The 8,129-nt window shown below is 37.4% G+C and overlaps 1 non-coding gene across 1 annotated transcript; it reads left to right on the top strand.

The window, feature by feature from the left end:
* Positions 1-7,408: 7,408 nt before the first annotated feature.
* Positions 7,409-7,515, top strand: LOC148790434 (small nucleolar RNA R71). The gene has a single exon (XR_016078963.1). It is a non-coding gene; the product is annotated as a small nucleolar RNA R71 (small nucleolar RNA).
* Positions 7,516-8,129: the final 614 nt, after the last annotated feature.

Below are 8,129 nucleotides of genomic sequence, written 5' to 3'. Positions count from 1 at the left end.
TCATGGATTAGGGATGCAAACAGATTGCTTATCAAAAAAAAAAGAGGCAAACAGATCGAATCATATTGGATATGGGTATATTAAAATTTCATTCATTTAATGTTTATATTCGAATTTAAATCGGATTGTATTCAAATCAAATTCGGATTGTAATCCAATATTATACATTATAAATAAATTAAACTAAAAATGACCACAATATTATATGTAATTAACAAAATGAAATAAAAATGACATTGACATTCATAAACAAAATGAATTGAAAATTACTTGAATGACATATTTGGACTTATGCCAATTTAGTACAAGTACAATTTTCAGATAAACTTTATTAATAGATATAATATAAATCTTAAGTATACATTCGTAAACAAATATAATCAGATTACATGGGATCGAATGGGGTGGATCCACATGTGATCCAATTATATAAACGGGCGGGTTGAATTCAGATCACCTTTAATGGGATCAACTTTGAATTCAAATTTGCACAGTTGGATTCGTACATCAGGATCTTTTAGGCCAAAGCAGAGATTGGAAATGCAGTTTGAGACTTGGCCTGGGCTTAAAACAGGGAATCTCGTCTCAAACCTAGTTCTAGTTGGGCTGGGGTTGATCTTGCCCTTAACCTGACCTTACCAACACGAAAAACTAAGTTGCAATCTTTGCCTCAATTTTTTTGGCAGTGCAGATTTATAAATCTATGGGAATGCAAATGGGTAGAGACTAGAGCATGAATTCTAGTATACTTTTGCTTCAGGTTTGATATTACCTTATTTGTTTTGTGAGAAGTAAAATAGGAAGAAAAATGCAATACCTCCCCTATATGAAAGAGAATGGTGGTAGGAGGAGGATTTTTTATTTGGGAAATGAGTAGCAAGTAAGATGACGCATTCCCCACTTTTTATGAGAGAGAATTGAGATGGTAGGAAGGTAATACAAATTTTGCATCAATTTTTGAGATGCAAAATTTGCACTATCAATGAATAAAAATAAGACAAAGTATTTAATTGCAAACAAACAAATGCACATATGAAGCAGGTGGATAATTTGTATTCAGTTCAGATTTGCACTACAAACAAAGACTTAAGAGGTGTTAGACTGTTAGGCTGTGTTTGGTTGCAATGCAAATAAATTTACACTGATGCAAACCATGGCAGTGCAAATGATTTGTGTAAAATTTGACCTATTTTCGTTTCAAATTTTAGCTTATTTCGTTTGGTTGCAATACAAATGAAGTAAATTAAGACATGAAGAAGAATATAGTAAAATACAAAACAAAATTAAACAAGAATTTGCACTCCCATGCATTTGTACTAGTACAAATAAAATTGCACTAAAACCAAAAACAGCCTTAGTAACAATGTAGAAGTGCAGATGTGATCTGATTATTTATGTGGAAATAATAAATGAAGAAAACAGCCTTTGAATGCATGAATCAGCTATTGATGAATGAAGACCATAATAAATGAAGAAAAAATAGATAAAAACCAAAACCACTATATATATATATAATATATAATCAAACAATACATGCCATGTCAGCATAGCTATCCTTTCTGAAGGTATGAGAGATCCATTATATGAATAGTCGAACCCTACAGGTAGGTAGGGCGAAATTTCAAAAATTTATCTCTCCCAAGTGGAAATCACATTCCCTGTTTTAGAAAATCTGCATTTTCAATGATCAATTTTGAACCTAAACCGAACTAGATCTAAAACCAAAAGGTAGGAGAGGGATATACCTGATACAAAGTAGCAATAACTCCCAACGAAGGTGTTCACCCAAGGAAAACTCCAAAGACTGCTCCCACTGAAGATGACACAGCGTAGGGTGGAGCAGAATCAGTAGCTGGTTCTTCACAAGAACCGAATCCTTCAGCAAGAATTCGATGGAGGGTATGTGAGCATGACTTTAGATCAGTTTTTCACCAAAAACTGATATCAAGAGCCCTTCTTGATCGCTCCTATAGTGGAGAACGAACTGGCAATGGCGGTAGCAGGAGGAGGGCGCAAGAGCACAAGATGACGCAGTCTTACTGTTGCTGTCTTCTCTCTTTCTGTGATCTGAGATCTGATTGAGTGACTGGAGGTTCGCCCTCCTCCTCCTTTTATAGCCCTAAATAGAGCTCCTAATCTCATTAGGAATTTCCTAATCCAAATCCTCATTTGGATCTAGACTCTCTTTAAGAGATAAGGATGATCCCTTATCTTATCTGCAGATCTAGATCAACCCTCCTAATGTCATTAGGAGCTTCCTGATCCAAATCTCTATTTGGATCTGGACTCTCTGAGTGGATAGGGATAACTCCCTATCCTATCTGCTGATCTAAATCCCAGAACCACCCCTCTTTAATTAATCAAATTAAACCAGTTCGATATGCGCTTTAGGCCCATTAATTCCATGTGCTCATTCGGCCTCCAAACTACTGCCTAGTTGGGTTTCCTTGTATGGTGTGGGACCCAAACATTGATCTACACATCAGCCACATGGGTTCAGCCTAGCTTCTATTACGAGGCTTGGCCGAATTCACTGTAAGGGACAGTGAACCCCTAAGTCCATCACCATGGGCTCTTAATGGACCCAACACTTACACTAAGTGGTCCCTGGGCCAAATCACCTTATAAAAACCCAAGGACTGTGAGCAGATGCAAGATTAGCCCATTAGGTATTACTTTCAATGGCCTTACACTTAACCTCTCATCCCATAATGATCAAACACTGCCCGACAAGAGAGGACCTCTCCCTCGGCTGCAAGGAACAGTGCTGCACTCTCTACTCACATGGATGATAGCTATAAATATATAACCCTAGCAAGTGCACTAGTTATCAAGTAGTATAATAATATTGTTCCCATGGGGATTTAACAAAATAAGTATTAGAACCACAATCTTCCCTAATTATATGGACAACCGAAAATCAGAATTGAGCAAGAACTATTGAAAATAAAAATTAGCATGAGAAAGTAAAAGCAAAGGTGATCACTAATCGAATATGCAAATGATGAAATCGCTAGGACATTAGGTCCACCTAACCAATGTAATGAATATTGATGGGTCCGATTATCCAAGACTAATTGTCATTCCCATAAGCTGAGATTTTCCCAAATTTATTTTATATTCTCTCTTGAGATATACTAAACCTACACCCATCAGGTAACCCTTCGATCTCTCGAGTAGAGCTCTCAAGATGGAAGTGCATTAAGCCCAAGAAAACCATTAAATTCAGATGAATCATGTATATATATCTCTATATACCATTCAATTCACACTATGAATTATTCTGTCAATTATGTGAATTCCTCTCTCAATTCATTCACATAACCCAAATCAATTAAGAGGTGGCCAAGCTCTTAATTGCAATAAGCACAATAATTCATAGACTATATGGAAATCACAATCTTGGTTAAATCAAGAAGATAAAAATATATTCAGTAACATGGTTAGTCTTTCCATAGCTCAAGTAGAAAAAACAAATCATTTCATGATGGAAGAATTAAAGCAAACAAAGGGGAAGAAAGAACTCTTGAATTCGCCCATGGTGCTGAGATCTCCTCTTCTTGCCGCCACCTTCTTCTTGAAGTTTCTTGAATTCTTGAACCCTTCTTGACTGATTGCTCCTTGCTTCTTGATTCAAATTAGGAAGTGAGTGATTGAGTGATGCCCTTAGCTGGTCCGCCCCCTCCTTTATATAGATTGAAGGGGAGGGGGGTGGTCTCCTACTTCCTCTTGAAGTTTATCTTACAAGAATAGAAAGTCCTATCCTAATTCTAATCTTATCTCTTTATCTAATGAACTCAATCCCTTTATCTCTCTAAGATACATCAAGAATTTAGATCTGGAAGGATTCTTCTTAGTTTCTTCTTCTTGGATTCGTAATAGACCTCCTCTGCGAATTGGGCTTCAGCCAGGCTTTTCTGCGAGTTGGGCTTCAACTGCGGATTAGGCCTTCCTACGAAATTGCCCCGACTTCGGGCCCGGATTTGACTTCGATGCATGCCGAATTAGTGAAATCCCAAAATACGAAAGTTGTGTCTTTTTCTCTTATCTTTCCAGTGGGTCTTGAATCAGCCCATTCGGAGTTCGGAGACACGAGTTAGGTCCAGATCACTGAATGATGTCGAAACTGTGAAAAATCATCCGATTTGTCTTTCTTTGCTCTTGATGCCTTCTTTCATGCCCTGAACAGAAATATGAGTCCAATTAGGTGCTAATTTAGTATAAAAGACAGAGTAATTGGGGATAAAAATATGATAAATTTTCATCTCATCAAATCCCCCACACTTAAACTCTTACCCGTCCTCGGGCAAGACAAAACTCAAAACAAAATTAAAACAAGAACAAGCTAACTAAAAGATGGACTTGGATTTTTCTCAACAGGGTATTGGTTCTCCCGCATGCCTTGATCCAGTATTAATGGCCCTTCCATTCGTCCATTTCTTTTCCTCTTTAATTTGTTAAGGAATAATCTTAACTCGCCAATCCTCATGTCCCCAAGTGAGATTGACAATCAAGGGAAGTAGGCATCTCTTCGCATGAGCAATTTAGGGCTAGAGTAAGCCCTTTTTGTTTTCATAATCACATGTAGCAAGATTCAAAAAATACCCTCTCATGATTCTTCAGAACAAAACAAGCGATGTTATTACCATAAGCTTGCTTATGTATCACATCCCACCACTTATCATGAGTACAATGCATCAAAAGGTGAATTAGGGTTTGGGATCTAGGGATGAGTGCATTTTATGCTCCATCTCACCCTTTTATTTTTTTAGTGTGAGTGCATTTTATGCTCTATCTCACACTAGTTCTCTTTTTTTTTCTCTCGGTGTGAGTGCATTTTATGCTCCATCTCACACGAGTTTTTTTTTTTTTTTGATAACACGTTCCAATACATGAACTCATTATCGTGGTCTTAACATGCCTAACAAAACATGTTCTAGAATAATCAACCCATGTTTGTCCGTTAGAAACCAAATGCTCACAAGGGTCAAGTCTGTATTGCATCTTGCCCGTTGATCATTCAAACTACTGAGATGCCTTCCATTGCTAGAAATTTCAGCTAGATTTGCCTGCATCCTTTCTTGTCTATCCCACCTGAACACATGATTTAGGGTGGTTTACAATCATTCAAAAACAAGTCTCCAAGGAGCAGAAATTTCAAAAGGAAGGGTTAATAAGATGATTAAAGCATGTTAGAGTCCGAAAAAAATTTATCAACCCCTTAATCCTCCCCCACACTTAAGATATACATTGTCCTCAATGTATAGAATATGCATAACAAGAACAAGGAGAGAAAGATTTAAGAGGACTTCCCTGAATGCCTTGTTGAGATCTTGCAGATGTGAGATACGAAAAAAAAACACACTCAAAAAAAGAAAACTGAACGAAACAAACAACTAAACTTAATGGGTTGCCTCCCATAAGCGCTCGTTTTAAGTCATGAGCTTGACTTTCGCCTTTCCTTCATGGCAGTTTCAAGGAGAGAATGGACCCATGGTGGATGGGTTGTTCTCCTTCGATGTAATGCTTCCACCGCTGTCCATTTACCTTGAATGTACTCCCATCATCATTATGTATTTCAATCGCTCCATGAAGGAATACTTTAGCCCCTTTAAAGGGTCCACCCCACTTGGTTTTAAACTTCCGATGTTTCCCCCTTTCATCCTTCATAGGTGGGTTTAAACCTGAAATAGGGACCTGCACAATAGATGGGAGGGGTTTTGTGTGAGATGGAGGTAAAGATGCATTATGAATTGTAATTTCAAAAGAATCTGGCTCAGAAGTCAAATTTCGCAATTCTGATTTCAATACAAACTTCTGCTCTGCTTGTTGCAATTGATTAGGATTATTGTTATGTGCAACTTTCAGCGTGTCTTCTGATTTAGATGTGTCTACTTCGGCTGCACCAACATCAATGCTATCGATTGCATAAATTTCATGTTCAATTGTGTTGGGATGTTCCATGGTTTTAAATACATTGAACACCACTTCTTCACCATTGATTCTAAGGGTAAGTAGGCCTTTTCGCACATCAATTAAAGCATCACCAGTAGCAAGAAAATGTCTCCCTAGAATCAATGGCATTGTCCTATCTTCCTCCATATCCAACACAACGAAATCAGCAGGAATAATAAAATTGCCCACTTTGACCAAAACATCTTCTACTATTCCCCTAGGATATTTAATGCTTCTATCAGCTAATTGCAGGATAATAGTTGTAGATGTTAGTTCATGCAGTCCAAGTTTTTCAAAAATAGAATAAGGCATTAAATTTATACTAGCACCTAAATCACATAAAGCTTTTTCAAATTCAGTATTCCCTATGGTGCAAGATATAGAAAAACTCCCTGGATCCTTAAGCTTTGGGGGCAATTTCTTTTGAAGAATTGCTGAACATTCTTCATTTAGTTTTACCATCTCACCATCCTTCCACTTTATTTTGTTGGACATTACCTCTTTCAGGAATTTGGCATACTTCGGCATCTGTGACAAAACATCAAGAAGAGGAAGGTTAATATGAATCTTTTTGAAAACTTCTAAAACTTTTTCAAATTGCTTATCTAATTTAGCCTTCAAGACTCTTCTTGGGTAGGGAATAGGAAGTTTAATTTCATGTAAATTCAGTTTAGGGGTACTTCCCTCATTCTCCTTTTGTAGATCGACCACTTCAGCTTCCTTGTCATTTCTTTGAATTTCGCCAATTGTTTTCCCACTTCTTAAAGTTATGGCATTTACTTGCTCTCTGGGGTTCCTTTCTGTGTTGCTGGGTAACCTTCCCTCTTTCCTTTCTGATAACATGCTTACAATCTGCCCCACTTGAACCTCTAAGTTTTTAATCGATGCTTCTTGCTCTTGGAACCTTGCTTCAGTGGCATTAATGAACTTAGAGATCATTTCCTCCAGATTGTTCTTTTTTTCTTGTGGGGGCGACTGTGGTTGGAAACCCATAGGTGCCTTTTGTTGATTATTACTCCATGAGAAGTTTGGGTGATTCTTCCACCTTGGGTTGTAGTTTGTCCTACCAGCATGAGAGATAAAATTAGCATTCTCATGGGAAATAAAAGGACTATTTATTTGACAATCAGAATTGGCATGTAATATTTGACCACATAAATCGCATGAGATGCTAGATGGTGTACTAATGGCTGCAATACTAAAATTATCCAGTCTCTTATTTAGATTGGCTATTTGTGCAGATAGGGATGCAAAGGAATCTATGTGGTGTACTCCCCTTTGATTGGTTCGATCATTGCTCCACTGGTAGCTGTTTGATGCCATCTCCTCCACTAAGTCATATGTTTCCTCTAGAGTTTTCCTCATGATTGTACCACCTGCGGCTGCATCAATAATGGACCAATTAGAGGGGGTAGTACCATTATAAAAAGTTTGTATTTGTCGCCAAATTGGTATCCCATGGTGGGGACACTTCCTAAGCATCTCCTTGAATCTTTCCCATGCTTCATACAAGGATTCCCTCTCAAATTGAGCAAAGGTAGTAATATCATTAATTAACTTTGCTGTTTTGGAGGATGGGAAATATTTAGCCAAAAATTTCTGGGTTAGATCATTCCAAGTGGTGATACTTCCTGCAGGGAGTGAGTTTAGCCAATCTTTAGCTCTATCATGCAATGAAAAAGGAAATAATCTAAGCCTAATAGCATCATCACTAACTATATTATGTTTAAATGTATCACATATTTCTAAGAAGTTAACAATGTGTGCATTAGGGTCATCACTTGGTAACCCCATCAATGTTTGGACAAGCATAGTTCAAGAGGGTGCGATTTCCTTCTGCCATCTCTCCTTCTATCTCTATGGCTGGTTCGCAAATAACAACCTCTTCTCTTGCTTTTCCTTTGTTGGCCATTTGCAACAAGCGAAGGGTCATTTCAATCTCAGGATCGAATTCAGCTAGTCCTTCCTTTCTAGTGCGTGTCATGCACTAGTAAATCTGAACCAGCAGAATTCGATCAAATAAATAAAAATAATAACAGAAATAAAAGGTCCAAATTAATCAAGGTTAACAAATTCTAATATTATTTTAGGATTAAATCCCCGACAACGGCGCCAAAAACTTGATAGCTATAAATATATAACCTTAGCAAGTGCAATAGTTATCAAGTAGTATA

Source organism: Nelumbo nucifera, chromosome 7 (genome assembly GCF_055504915.1).
Source record: "Nelumbo nucifera cultivar China Antique chromosome 7, China Antique-T2T, whole genome shotgun sequence".
Taxonomy (NCBI): domain Eukaryota; kingdom Viridiplantae; phylum Streptophyta; class Magnoliopsida; order Proteales; family Nelumbonaceae; genus Nelumbo; species Nelumbo nucifera.
Note: the sequence above shows the minus strand (reverse complement) of the source record. Positions and strands in the feature narration are given on the sequence as shown.